This window comes from Pseudophryne corroboree, chromosome 6 (assembly GCF_028390025.1).
Source record: "Pseudophryne corroboree isolate aPseCor3 chromosome 6, aPseCor3.hap2, whole genome shotgun sequence".
Taxonomy (NCBI): Eukaryota; Metazoa; Chordata; class Amphibia; order Anura; family Myobatrachidae; genus Pseudophryne; species Pseudophryne corroboree.
Window position 1 is genome coordinate 486,034,047 of NC_086449.1, and position 15,892 is coordinate 486,049,938.

The following is a 15,892-nucleotide window of genomic DNA, read 5'->3' on the forward strand; positions in this document are numbered from 1 at the left end:
TGAGACTGAATGGAGGTCGTCACACCCATAATGTATATATATTCGGTCAGAGTAAGTCATTTTTTAGCAAATATGACCCATAAGGAATAATGATCCTTATTATTAAATCCAAAATTCCAATTGTAATTGAACGCAAGGGACTTATGATGTAAGCCCCTAGATTTCATATAGGCACTATAATCACGAGTATATGATAGATGGAGGATATAAAATTCTTTTACTCATAAGTAAATATATATTTTTTATATTTTTCATATTTTTCCACATTCTATTTTTGTGTTTATACACAACAAAAATGATAACAGGTATATTAATATAATATTAAAAATATTTATTAAAAAAAAATTCTGCAAGGATAAGTTGGGTTCTTGCTCGCTCACATTTTTTTCACCAATTTATCACAGATATGTTACAGTTTTTTCACTTTTTTTCACTATTTTTTATCACTAATGTCACACTTCATCCTCCATTATATTTCACTTGGTAAACATTATTATTTTGGGTTAATTCCCCTTCTCTTTTATCTCACTAGTTATCACACCAATGTCCGTCACTTATAACTAATTACCACTATATGTCACTTCACATTTTTTCTACTTTATTCATTTATTTTACTTATATTTATCAACACATACACACACACCGATTTATTTTTATTTTTACTGCACAAATTAAAAAACATCAATAAAAATAAAAAAATAAAAACTTAAATTATCTATGAGCATTTGATGAAGTGATTCATTAAATAACTTTTGATTTAAATTAATCCTCTAATCTTTACGAACAGTATAATTGAGGAGTAACTAGGAGTATGCTCACATATGTACTTAAGTGCCGCTCGAACACCAGTTTGTGGTTGGTTTGGAAACATCACGTGATCCGGGACAATTGAATATGCGTTCCACTGGGACCGTTACCATACAAACGGTGCGGTCCATTGGAGCCTTAAATGGCTAGTAAGTCAGGTGAAATAGATTGAGACTCTGTTAAAAACATTCAGGATTGGACAACCGGGTTTGCCTAGTTAAAGCAATTGCGAAACGTGCACGTCGGCGTTTCAGAGCGGTGCTGATAAGCCCGCTCGCACTGCTCACTGTGCAATATTATGCTCGAATAATTAAATGGAATAGAAATGGAATAGAAATGTGTATATATGATAAATAGAAGGACTAGCAGGATCAGATGAATGTTATGTAGGGAGGACTGCTGAAAATATCAGATTAGTGTGACATAGTACAGCCGTTAGATACAGCTAATTGTGAGGACTAATCAATCCTAGACGATAGAAGCCTATAGATAATTAGTGAATGAGCATCTATAGGATGTGCATTTTGTCCGACAAATGAAGCAGGCACGTACTTGTCACGCTCACTGATATTATTAAAACAGTGCAAATCGTGGCGGTTCAGAGTGGTGCCGGCAAGCCTGCTTGCACTGTATGAGTGTATATGAGAAATAGAAGGGGACTGTTGAGGATGTCAGATTAGTGGTGCCATAGTACAGCCATCATATATAGCCAAGCCTGAGGACTATTAAATACTAGACGATAGAAGTCTGTAAGATAACGGTGAATGAGCACCTATAGGATGTGTATTTTGTCATAACAATGAAGTAGGTACGAACTTGTTATGTTTATTGATACTATTAAAGCAGTGCAAAGCACACTACACCAAATAATATAAGTCGCTACATACTATATAGCTGCTATGTATCTCTATTGAAACCCTCAAGAGATGTGTCAGACAGGAATTCACCCAAACACAACATTTGCATGATATTACAATTCTGGTACAGCCATATACGGCACAGAAGATACTGCATTTAAGCATCTGCTGTAAATATTAGATACTGGGTATACTGACTCCTGGAGGGTGACACACTCAAGGCAGGTAAATCTGCCATAGATATCTTAGCAAAACGTACCATATTGAGTGACACAAGCTATTATATATCAAATGGCTGCTGCACATCCCCATTGCAATTTCTGAGTGACGTGCAGGATAGGGATTTACCCTACACCGCATCTGGATATTGTTGCATCTCTGACATAGCTACATGGGGCACGGACAAAAGTGTATTTAAATACGTGCCGTATATATTAAACATGCGGTACATCAATTCCTAGATGACGGCACGTTAACTACTGATACGTGTCCCCCCCTTTTCTCTTGGAATATCGGGAAGCAACCCAAGGGTAGCAAGTAGAATCCCACCACGTTTCTGTGAATAATGAGTGGACCTATACATTAGAGTCCTGAAAGTGATGAAAGTCTTGTGGAAATAGAAATCACGTAACACACACATTAAACGAGCAGATAGGTTATATGTTTGTCTTGAATTTTTACTTATGTTCATGAAGCTATAATCATTATAAAAGCCTGATATTGGGGATCTATCCCTCTAGCATCTGATACAGATAATCACTTGATGGAACATTGCAGATCAATTAGAGTAAGTGGTGATAAATAAAGCCGTTGCGGCTTTTAACCACAAACTGGACATAATAATCCTCTAATTATTAGCGTGGATTTCAAACACGGAGAATAAATGCGGATGTCCACAATAAAAGCTACTGTATATATATATATATATATATATGTCTATTTGACATGTAAATTCTGTCAATAAGACATCTGCATAATAGACGTGACCCAATTTGCACACAAGAGTCGGAGCATATTAATATTCAGAGACCATTATTGGCAAACCAGGTCATGTTTAGACCTATAAGACAATTATGGTTTTATTGCTCATGAAAAATCAACAGTGTTTCAAAAGGGTCATTTGTCAGCAGAGTTGGTGCGATCATTTTAGGTGGATTTTTGACACTTACAGTCTCATCATGTGATATCTGTCTCTTTTTACAGACATATACTTTAAATACCTATTCCCGTCGTTTATGTGTGGGATATATGCTGTTCAACCCTACATTAAGTATAAGCATTATATATAATTAATAGTCCTATAATGGTACATATATATATAAACACAACACAGTGAATTGAGCAAAAAATTCAGGCACAGTGAATCAGTTTTTATTATTTTAATAATTTGTATCACGGAATTTATTCACTTATTTCACATAATTGATTTATATTATTTCACACTTATGTTTCTCAATTGCTATATATTTTAAGTTAAGTACTAATAAAAGTTATATTTTAATATTAATACTGACAATAGACAAATATTTTTCTCTTTTCTTCCAAGTGCGCCAACAAAGAGACAATCTTTTTCTGTCCTATGTTGCTCTTCAATCTTATTGTCTATGGCAGCACCCCCTATGATGAATGGTGAAAAAACTCTCTGTAATCATATAATTTGGGGAATTCTTTATCAAAATTAGGTAATATTAATAATCGTCTGGTGCAGAGGACATCCCTGTTCCCCATCTCCCTTATATTCACTGTAAGTATATAGTGTCAGACGTTTCATAAGCAAATTCAATCAGAAATATACTCCATGGCTCATTATATCACCATACAGCAGATATTAGTCATGGAAAAAAATTGTTAGTGAACACAAGACTTGGATAGGCAAAGCAACGAAACAACAACTGCAGGTTATTCTCATTAAATAAAGGCTCCTAGGCACTTGATAGCAACCATCACTTAAGAAAAATGGATTGTTCTCATTCATGCCTCTTGATGCAATCGTGTCGAGTCTATGTATGGTCACCACCATGTGCCGGTGGGGGATCCAGTCTATGAGTTTACACTGCAAATTGGAGACCTGATGTCATGCATTCAAGAAGTGACGTGCGACGGGCTGTTCCACTGACCCAGACTCAATAGCCTGGTGTATAGAGGTACGATTGTTATCCATCCAGTCTCTGTAATGTCTAGTGGTCATTCCCACATAATAGAGGCCACAAGGGAGGGCATGTCAGTATATAGACTACATGGTCCATGATGCAATGTAGTTTAAATCTGATGTTGATAGGTCATCCTGTATGTGGGTGTGGAAATGTAGGGCCTGTTAACATACTCATACAGGTTACACACCCAGTACATTTGTAACAACCTGGTTTTCTCTCATGTAGTCATGTTGTGCTGTTAGTTTTGTTAGGACCAGCCATAGGTCTGAGTAGGAGTTGCTTAAGATTGGGTGCTTTGCGGTGTGCCATCATCGGTGGTTGACTTTTCTTCAATTTCAAATGCCCATCAGTGGCAATGATTGGACAATTCTTCCATAGGGATCTACTGACTCTGCTGGACAGATTGTCATATGTTGTGGTAAAAACCATACGGTCTGGTGTAGATGACGAACTGGGACAGGTTGTTACAGGGTTGAGCTTTGCTCCTGCCTTCCGAAGACAGTGTTGAATAGTTCTCATACTATAGCCACGTTCTTGAAAACGTAAAATCATTTCTTGGAGTTGCTCTTCCACTTATTTGAATTATTACGCATCCCCCTCAAGAATTGGGAGATGGGTAAATTATCCTTAAGTGCTGGTGGATGTTGGCTACTGGACAGTAGCAGAGTGTTTCTGTCTGTGCGTTTCCTAAAAAGCATTACTGTGATGTTCAGAAAGTTTATCTGGGTGGCATCAATCTGATGGGTAAATTTGACTGGATTATCCAGATGATTTAGAGCTGTCACCATCCCGTGAAATGAATCCGCAGTGCCATTCCATAGGAGGAACACACTGTCGATGAAGCGTTTATAAAAAAGAATTTGTGAGCCATATGCAGGGAAAATGTATGCCTGTTCATAAGCCGTCATAAAAATGTTTGCATATGCTGGTGCCAGATTCAATCCCATCGCCATCCCTGAGCGTTGTATGTAGTACTTCCAGGGCCGGCTCTACCATTAGGCAGCTTTAGGCAGCTGCCTAGGGGCGCCGGTTCCTGAAGGGCGCCACTGAATTCATCTATCAAAAAATTGAAGGATGTCTCTGTATGCGGCTTCCTCCTTTTATACTGTGCTGGCTGCTGCTGCGGGTCTAATCAGGTGCAGCCGCCACTATCAGGCTATACCACAGTGCCTCAGATGTAACTATGGCTTCCGAGGGGCGCCCCCACGGCCGCTCCTCATAGCTCTGATACACCTCCTCCAATATACATATATATTATCCTGCTATTCAGCAAAAATTTGAAATTGGCCTCAGTGCCCTTCACAGTTCCTAACATGGCAGCTAGCGTGTATACATAGGCAGTACGAATGGTCATCACTCAAGGATTTGAAAGTGAAAGTATATTGTGAATACATTTTTACTTTAAAAGTCATTGAGTGTTGTCCCTTGTCTCTGTATATGTATAATTATGCAATTCATCCCAGCCCACCTAGTGACCATCTGCATCTCCCCTCCTAGAGGTGGTGGTGGGGGGAATCTGAAGGTTAGGGGGTGCTAAGCTGAAGCTTTGCCTAGGGTGCAGAGAGACCTTGCACCGGCCCTGAGTACTTCTCCTGATATGTGAAGTGATTGTACTTAAGGATGAGGCTTGCCAATTCAAGTATGAATTCTATAGGTGGACCAATGGGTGGATTTTGGTTCAGTGCACATTCAAGTGCTAGTAAACCTTGCTCATGCGGAATTATGGTGTAGAGTGAGCCGATGTCCATAGTTGCCCAAAAAATATTGTCCATTGCCAGATGGAGGTCGGAGAGTTTGTTTAAAAAGTCGGATGTGTCCCGTACATAGCTATCACTCTGGTGTATTATGGGTTGTAAGAAAGAGTCCACATAAATTGCTATTGGTTGTAATAATGAGTTCCTGGCTGAGATGATTGGCCTGACAGGAGGGTGAGAGAGGGTTTTGTGTACCTTAGAGAAAGCATAGATGATGGGACAAACTGGGAAATCTACAGTGAGAAATTCAAATGTATTCTTGTCTATCCAATTTGACCTGAATCCCTGCAGTAGTACCTGATCAACCAACTTCTTAAAACCAGGGATGTGATTGGTATTTTGACAAGGGTAGGTCATGGTGTCTTCCAACTGTCTAAGGATCTCAGTATTGTAATATGCCCAATCTTGCACAACAACAGCACCACTTTTGTCAGCAGGTCTAATAACTATACTGGTGTCTCGTTTTAAAGAGGTAAGTGACTGTCATTCAGTTTTTGACAAGTTGTCAAATCATTTGTGTGGTGTGGCATTATTGATTTCATGCTTAACCAGGCGAACAAATGTTTTGATGATCGGGTTAGAGGAAACTGGGTAAAGGTTGATGGTTTACGAAATTGTACCGTATTGGTACCTAAGTCAGTCGTGAAGAGTTCAAGTAGTCTAAGTTTGTGACCAAAGTTATACATGTCAACAGTGGTGTCAAATGGTTTATGGGGACAAGTGGGGACAAAGGAAAGTCCCCTGGATAAAAATTTCATAGAAGGCTCATCATGTTGTCTACTTGACAAGTTAAACACTAAGTCCGTGTCTTGTCTTGACACCTGCACCATGTATCTCCCCTTCCTTGGGTGTGGTCTGCGTGATCTGTGTCTGTCTGTTAACAGTCGTAGTATGCTCTAAAAAAGCACTATGTGTTGGACGGGTATCTGAGTAATCAGTATCAGAAGTAGAGGCTGAGGAGCCAGACTCGGCTGTACGGAATTTTCTCATCCTTGTCGACATTGTCTATAGGATATCTGCAGTCGGCTGTGCCGCGAATCTCCCAAAAACCACCTGTAGACTGTGTGATTTTGATAGTAAGAGATAACAGTCGTCAATTTGTTGCATTTAAACGTGTTGGAATATTGTTAACACTAAAATCCCTAGGTATCTGTTTTTTCCTATGATATTCAGACAGGAACTGTCCGTGTAGAGTAAGGTCAACTTCCCTCTTTCTCAACCTAAGGAGCTGGTGGTATAAGTCTGCTGGAGTTTCAGACGGTAGTGTATCAAAATCTACTTGGTCAAAGAGGACCTTGTCGGCGTCATCAACAGTTAGAGAGATAACACCATGTTCCGCCTGTGTGAGTAGATTGTCATCAAGAAAACCAAGATGGCCTTGTGCCATGCCAACATCCTTACACCTGGGTGACAAAGAAAAATCCACCACAAGTTAAGTATCTACAGCACCTGGTCTTCCAAGAAGTCTCCCATTCAAGTACTGACCAGGCCCAACACTGCTTTAGTTTCCAAGTTCAGATGGAATTGGGCATGCCCAGTGAGGTATGGTTTTAGATCTAGGGATGTCAGCAAACAATCAATGACCAACTATTGGCGAAAGGTAAGTAATCATAAGAAGAAAAACAATCACAATACAACAGGCTAATCAGTGTATGTATAGAACCCTGGTACATGTAGAGTCCACAGTTGCCAGTACCCCTAGGTAAAATTGCAATATATGGCGGGTGCAGGAAAAGATATGGAACAGAATACTGGACTACATCAACTTATATACAGACAATCTCGCACTCTCACCCACCCTGAACAGCTGCTGGGGTGCCAAATCATAATCCAACCCACATAGAGGCGGGACCCATAGTACAGTACAGTGTATATATATATATATATATATATATATACACAGTCAAATCCAAAGGTGCGGCACTCCTAGCGGCTTGAATAAAGGACAGCAGCAAGGCAAGCGTGTAGGCAATGTTTCAATGCCTTAATTGCGGCATTGTCTTCAGGTCTTATTTGCCGCAATAAAGGCATTGAAACATTGCCTACACGCATGCCCTGCTGTTGTCCTTTATTCAAGCCGCTAGGAGTGCCGCACCTTTGGACTTTATGTGACTATTATTTGTGGAGGCACCCAGTGGTCTTAATGGGAGAGCCAGGCACTCTGGCCTGTATATGTGTATATATATATATATATATATATATACATATATATATGTATATATATATACATATATATGTATCTCAAGAAGAAAATAGCAGGCACTCTCTATTTTAGCAGCCACCGGGGTGCCCTCCTATTGGAATATATACAATTTAGTCCCTTGGTTACGACTAGCAAGTCACTTCCCTGTTCAGGAATAGGAATTCCGTGCATCAAATATATGAGCATAGTGCAAAGCACTATGCTCATATATTTGATGCACTGAATTCCTATTGATATATAAAAATAGCTTTTTTCAAATCCGTGGAGTGCCGCCTGGTCCCTGAACAGGGAAGTGACTTGCTAGTCGTAACCAAGGGACTGTATTGTGTGTGTGTGTGTGTATATTATATATATATATATATATAAACGTATCATAATTAATTATTTATTAAGTTGGTGGCACAGTGGAAATTGGTGGGGCAGTGGGTAATAAATTTTTTTTAATTGTTTCATCCATCTACAGCCCTGCCCACACACCCAAAAATGCCTCCCCAATATTAAAATATGTAAAAAAAGGTGGCAATTCCAAAAATATCTTTCATCTTTCAAATTGTTTGAAAAATTGCTTAGTGTGTACACTCAATTTCGTTTGTCAGGGCTCTGGGAAGTTCAAGGGAAATTGCTCATCTTCCACATGGTTCATCTTTAACATTGGTCATGTCTCCTAGTGTGTAGGGCCCTTTAGTAAATCTGCCCCACATGGTAATAAATGAAGTGTAGGCTGGGATGAAATTAGCACTTGGCAATAGTAGGTAGTGTCAGCACTTGTTAGGGTTTCCAAATGTTTTTGACGGGTAAACAAAAATGTCTGACAGTCAATCAATCAATCAATCAGTGCAGGCTCATAGGTTTTAGCATGTAATTTTATGGCACAGATATTAGTATGAAGCTATCACAGTGTAGACAGGGCTCGTAGTCGCATTCCAAAGCCTATCTGTCCACTTCATAATTCTGTATGCCAATTAACTATTTTATCCATGGTACAGTAGGCCAAAATCATTATTAGTAGCTTGGAAAAAAAAAAAGACTAAATAGTATATAGGATACCGACATTTGCCTAATAGCCCTGCTACTGTGATTAATGTTAAAAACCAACATATTATTTTCATAAAATTACTGTTTTTTTTTAATGCTGCATTCCTGCACTCCTGCAATGTACAGTATGCTGGAATTATTTTAGAGGCTGTAGCTTAGCCTGTAACTTCAGTAATTCACTATAGGAAGACTTTAACCTTTTTTACTGCAGACGACAAGTGTGGCTTGTAATCCACAAATACATTAAAACTGTGGAGGACAAGTCCCATTTATCCTCCACAGCAATGGTCACCAGTGAATAAAAAAAGTAATGTTCTGCTAGAGAGTGTGTGTAGTGGTAGAAGAGCCATCATTGTGAACATGTCAGACAATGCTAAAGCAATAAAAAAAGCCCACATCTCCTCCATCATGAGTCAAATAAACAAGGGTTGCTCATATTTAATGCAGTAGGCTTCTTGTTTTAAAAATGGTAGGCTTTGTTGGGCTACCATTGGGCAAGTGCAATATTTTTCTTCCATCAATGGGGTCATTCCGACCTGATCGCTTGCTGCAGTTTATCACAGCGCAGCAATCGGGTCGGAATTGCGCATGCGCCGGCACCACAGTGCGCCATCGTTTAGTAGTGATCGCCTCTGCCTGATTGACAGGCAGAGGCAGTCGCAGGGCGGGAGGGGACGTGGTCCGGCCAACGCAGGCATGGCCGGACCTTTGGGGGGGCGGGCCGTGGTGGCTGCGTGACATCTCACGCAGCCGCTGCGGCCAGTGGCAGTGTCGATCAACTCCCGGCCAGCCGCAGGAGCTGCGCTGGCCGGGAGTTACTCCACAAATACAAAAGCGATGCTTTTGTATTTGTGCTAGCCCTGTGCTGGGCGTCCCCCCGCATGTCAGGGAAGATGATCGTAGCTGTGCTAAATTTAGCACAGCTACGATCAACTCGGAATGACCCCCAATATTCACTTCCAAACCACCCACACACTTTTCTATCATTAAAAATAATAACTCTTACCTGCTTCTGGCATACTGGTAAGGCTGTAGTCCAGATCCACTGATGCCTGGTGCAAACCTCTGTATGACATGTATGATGCTACGTATCCGAGTTACGCAGGTGCACTGCATAGGAATCCCAGTATTGGGGTTCCAGGTGCAGATTTAAAGAAAATGCTAAAATAATAGAAGAAAAATACTCTTTGTAAAATTATTATATATTTAAATTGAGGTGTTATATGGGGCACAAAAACTAATGGTATTATATGAAAAGGCATTTTCCGATGGATAAAAAAAGAATTATAAAAAAAAAAATCAAAAATTAGTGAAAATTATATTGGAATGTGACACGCACAAATGTTGAAAAACAGGCACAGCACAGAGAAAACTCTCAGCAGCTAAGCAAAGCACAGCACAGAGAAAACCCTCAGCAGCTAAGCACAGCACAGCACAGCGAAAACTCTCAGCAGCTAAGCACAGCACAGAGAAAACTCTCACCAGCTAAGCTGTTAAAACAGAAGTGCCCAATACTTATATATACAGTATCATGGTCACAGACCTGAACTAGAACAGGCTGTAGTCTGCAATCTGCCAAACCTATTGTACATTTAGAAAATAAATAAATAAATATGTAGGAGCCAACTCCAACACTATAGAAACTAGTAAAGAGATAGGAAAGCACTGAGGACTGAATGTGAGCATGGTTTAGTTAATCAAATTCAGAATGAACACAGCATAAAAGAAAATCAATAAAAGATGACAATAGTCAATGGGAAATTCACACTGGAGAACTAAGTAGCTTTTACTTGAAAAATATTTTGGATATTGGAGTGTTAACCTACAATTGATTTGTGCTGTTTACACAACTATATGCTGTAGCTCTACTCAAAAAGTATAATACCCACATTGTCTCCAACAGCCAATGATCCCCAGCAGAAAGGTAGTATTGATGTATCGGCAGATCCTATGATAGTAATAGGTGTCAGCGGTGTGTGATGGAGGTTAGTCCACATGATAGTTAACTTAACTAGCTAGTGTAGTATAACACAGGGTCAAACAGTATGCAGCAGGTGTAGGTTACAATATCTCCAGATGCAACCAGAAGCATATGGAGTTAATGTTGGTAGTATAGTATGACTATACACACACACACACACACACACACACACACACACTGGTGTCTGTGGGATGTATTATAAACTGTATATACTGTAGTGACGGTGAAGTGACACAGTGGTATTGTGGGATCTCCAGCAGTGGTACACAGTCTCCGTTATAGAGTATGAGACGCTCAGGGTCATGTCCTTCACAATGGGATGCAGATGTGCATTTGGTTAGGTTGGAGGTCGTGCCTCTGGCGGTCCTGGGTCCTAGTGACCAGAGGAGAAAGAGCAGACCCACACAGAGTGCTTTCCTCCAACATAATGTACCAAAGCATAGTAAATGTCTTCATAAAGTTGCAGTTCTCATGTTTAGATTTATAGTTGCTTTAATAGAAATACAATGTAATGGTTATAATAAGGCAGAATTGAACTGCATATTTCCTTACTACAACAGCTTATCTGCCAATTCAATAATGTAACACTCTAATTGAATCATTCAAGAGAAACACTATTCAGGAGTTTTGTCAGTGAGGAACTTGAAATGGACTCTGCATTGGAAGAGGATGTACAGCAGTTGGAGACAAAGATCAGCAATGCAGCATGAATGGATGGACTGCAGAGAGACAGGATTTGGGAAGAGGCGGTTGCAATAGTCTGTCAAAAGATCTCTAATGAGTGGATGAGGGTCTTTGTTGCTTATAGGGTAAAAAGGATCTAATCCTGGAGGTTTTATGAATGTGGAAGTTACAAGACATAGAGAGGGCCTGAATTTAGGATATACAGGAGAGGGTGAAGTTAAGGACTCCAGATTTGTGGGACTGAAGAGAGGCTGATATCAATGGATATTGAAAAGGAGTTGGGAAGATGATGAGCTCAATCTTATTAAGATGTTACATATGTTTAAGAAAGTGTTGGGACATCCAGGAGGAACTGGCAGACAAACAGCATAAAACGTGAATGAGAAGAGAGGGGGGAGAGGTCAGGGGAGTCAAAGAATATCTGAGTATTATCACTATTGAGATGATATTGGACGATAGAAGAGCTGATGATCTTACAAAGAGAGGAAGTAGAAAGAGAAGAGAGATTGGGGCCAAGAACAGATCCAAGGAATATTAAGAGGTAGTGGAAGAGGTGGCGTCATTAAAAGAGACAGAGAAAGAGTGGTCAGAGAGGTAACAGGATAGCCAGGAGAGGGTAGTGTCATTTGGAGAAGAAGACAGTGGTCCACAGTGTCAAAGGTAGGGGAAGAGGTCAAAGAGGATGGTAAGTCCCCAAGTTATGGCAACAAGTCTAGTGACATAAGCAAAAGACAGTCTCACGGTAGTAAAGTGGACAAAAGCCAGACCGAGTGGGTCAAGGAGGGAGTGAAAGGTAGGAACGGCTGATGAGATTTGCCTTTAAAAAATAAAATTGTTGCTTTAAATCAATCTACTTAATCAAAGTATCAAACTTTTTACATTTGACCTTTAGCTGAATAAACTACTATACTGTAGTTGCCATTTTTGTGACTCACTGGGACTCCTGGTCTTGTCTCCTCTGTAAACTTCAAGAGATTTGAGGCCTTATACATTATTTGAGTTTATAATGCATATTTGCACCTTTTTAAACAGTAAGGGGGTTATTTACTAAACTGCAGCTTTTCAAAGCAGCTATTGACATTTTTGCCCACAGAATCTGAAAAATCAACACATTGTTTTTTATTTAATAACTTTGAAATTCTGGCTAAAATAATACAGTTTTTTTAAGACTATCCAAGTGTCTGCTGATACTTAATCCATAGGAAACAATGATATAGTAGGTATTGTTTCTGCAACTGCATGTAGCCTAGCTATAAAGCTGGCAAAATGACTTGGACAGTGTGGGGATAATGTGACTAGTGCAGTGATAATGAGTCAATCCATGAAGTTGGAAGAAGTGTGAAGGGTTACATGAATTTTATTTTCACTTTCTTTGTAGAAGTAGTAGAAAGGTCAGGTATAAGCTACTGAAGATTTCCACCCTGTGGCGTATTGCCATTTTGTTCTTCAACAAAACGAGAGTTATGTCTATACATTAACACAAATAGCATATTGAGTCAGTCAAGTAAATCTTTTATACTGTCTCTGTATATAAAGTGAAGAAATAAATCAAACCCTTCTTCATACATACATTTTTCAGTGCATTAGATATGTTTCAAACAAATAATTTCTACAGCATTGAAAAGAAATTGTACACACCAGGAGCATGGTCACTGTACATATGTGTCACATTCCTCCATGTGTAAAATATCTTCTGCATCATGGCATGGATTAAAGAGGCATCAACAGCCAGATTTTATATAAAATGTTAAAATTAAACTATTACATTGAACCACTTAAGCAGTATTGGAAAACATTCAAACTATCTGTATACAGTAACCATGGAAACTAGTAAACCAGCATTTTAATATACTACAGTAAAGAGTCTCTGCTGTAACTGATGCAACCCTCTCTACTGTATTTGTACTATGAACTATGTCTGATTCACACTGCTACATTTTACATCTTCATCTGGACCACAGAGGAATGAAGATAACATATGTCATAACCAAAATACAAGGATACTCATAAACAACCAATATTTAGATTTAAATCTCACCTTAAGGATTCCTGCCACAATGAGAAGGGTTAAAGAGACTGAAACATGCGAGTTCTTGTAAACAGCAAGGGCTTGTTCTATGCCTACCTACAGATGGGTGTAGTATGGTATGCCGGTGGCCGGGCTCCTGGGGACCAGCATACCGGTGCCGGGAGCCCGACCGCCGGCATAACGACAGCGTAGCGAGCGCAAATGAGCCCCTTGCAGGCTCGCTGCGCTCACCATACTGCAGGCACGGTGGCACGCGTCACGCTATTTTATTCTCCCTCCGGGGATGTCGTGGACCCCCACGAGGGAGAAAAAGTGTCGGTATGCCGGCTGTCGGGATTCTGGCGTCGGTATACTGGGCGTCGGGGTCCCGACAGTCGGCATACTGAAGACCACCCCCACAGATCTACACATCAGATGCCTATGGAAATATTTTTAAAATGCACACCCAAATCTGGCACAGGGCACTTCCCTCCCTCCCCAAGGTGCGGAAGAATACACTGGTCAACAACAACAACAAAAAAAAAAAAGTATTTTTTGAGTCTTTATTTTAATGACTATTTTCTGATTCTCGATATCAAAAAAATAACCAAAACATTCATTCATTTTGAAAAACGTAGCTTTTTTCCCTTTTACAATGATAAATAAATATTAAAGTTTTTGAATGACCATATAATGAGAACCATGTTTTAGTAAGTAAGGGAGGGCACGAGCGGGGGAAAAGCAAGTGGTATTCTGTCCCTCATTACATGTAAGCAGAGTGTAACTATTCAGATAGCTAAACCATGTCCATCTCTCAATGCACAGACAATGAGATTTCTGGAATTATAAACCTTTTATTAATACAGACTGTAATGATTGTCCATATACAGTAATATAGCTGTAGTTCTGCAGAATAGATCACCGTACATGTAAGAAATAAAAGAATAAACAGTGCACGGAAATAAGACGTAAGTCTCTGGGGTAGAGGAGACTTAAAACAGCCTGTCAGCAACTCATGCACAGATAACTGAGTAGTAACAAAAATGGAGGATCTAACCCTTTGATCTGTCACATGGCAAAAGGCAGCTAAGCATAGACAAACAAATGCAGAAAAGATAACCTGCAGCGGCGGATTGGCATGCCGGGACAGCGGATCGGATTCCGTTTGGCCGGTCTGGCGTCCCTTCATTAGCTGCCCGCCACCCCCATGCAGGCCGCCAGCCGCGACCGCTGCACCGTTCACCGAAAGCTTCTGCGCAGAAGCTCAGTGAAGCACTTTGAAAATGGCTGCCGTCTGAGCTTCTGCGCATGCGCAGCAGCCCCTCCTCCTCCCCACAGCTCTTTGGTCTGTGTTCCGAGCCGTCAGTCAATGACGGCTCCGCCTCCAGCCCCGTCACTAGACGTTCCGCCTCCCAGCCCTGTCCCACTCCTAGCACACTGACTGCAGTGGACAGAGGAGTCGCGGCTGCAGCTAGGATCAAAAGCGGGAGCCGGCGGTCAGTAGTGGCATGCTGCTATAGCTACATATACACACATATACATATACATATATATATATATATATACATACATACACATATATATATATATATATATATATATATAGCAAAAAAGATGGAGAAGAACAAGCGCCTATGGTGCAGTAAGTTCTTAAAGGTGTATTTTGACGTTAATAATAAATGAATGCGTACCAGATGAAATCTTTATAACACGTCTAATAAGATGCCAATCGTGATGTTTCTCACCATCATCATCATCTATAAATTAGAGAGACAAAACATCGCTGCATAGCGTAATATCTCTGGTTATCTAATTATAGCCCCACAGTTACCCAGGTAAGCGTACCAGATTCAGGAGAATAAACGGCATAAACACCCAATGGTTTTGTATCCAGATATCTCTCACCAGATCCAGTAGAATGGGGTATTTGTGATCTCAGTCAAATGAACAATTAAAAAAATTTTTATTCGAACTATAGGGCTATAAAATATTCAGAAATAGATATAAAAATAATTCATAAAAAAGTCAGTATAGCTTAGCTTAGCAGCCAGGTCAAGTTCTGCATAGGTTTCTCAACGCGTTTCGCCCGTCCTGACATCGCCTGAAATAAATTTATTGTAAAAAATTGAAGCTGCTGCAAATCGTTTGATTGGATGAGTGCACCTCCACATTGTTGGACTCTTTTCTAAATATTGTGGGTCCACCCGTTGAGGGAGATCCCCACTAGGAGCACCCCACTGTTGTCAATACTTTTTGATGCGAGTGCAGGATTCTTCGTGCTATATTATATTTTATATATATTTTTATATATAGGACAGAAACCAATGGTGACACTCAGGAAAGAAAACTGCAGAGTCAATGCTGGTACGGTCAACGTTTCAGGGATTGCTCCCTTTTATCAAGACAAAAG

At 40.1% G+C, this 15,892-nt stretch overlaps 1 protein-coding gene and 1 pseudogene across 3 annotated transcripts in view; one reads left to right on the forward strand and one right to left on the reverse strand.

Moving 5' to 3' along the window:
• Window positions 1-15,892, forward strand: part of IMMP2L (inner mitochondrial membrane peptidase subunit 2) — a 1,700,471-nt gene that overhangs the window by 1,504,104 nt on the left and 180,475 nt on the right. The gene's annotated exons all lie outside the window — the stretch shown is intronic.
• LOC134937135 (5S ribosomal RNA) lies at window positions 7,009-7,127 on the reverse strand (annotated as a pseudogene).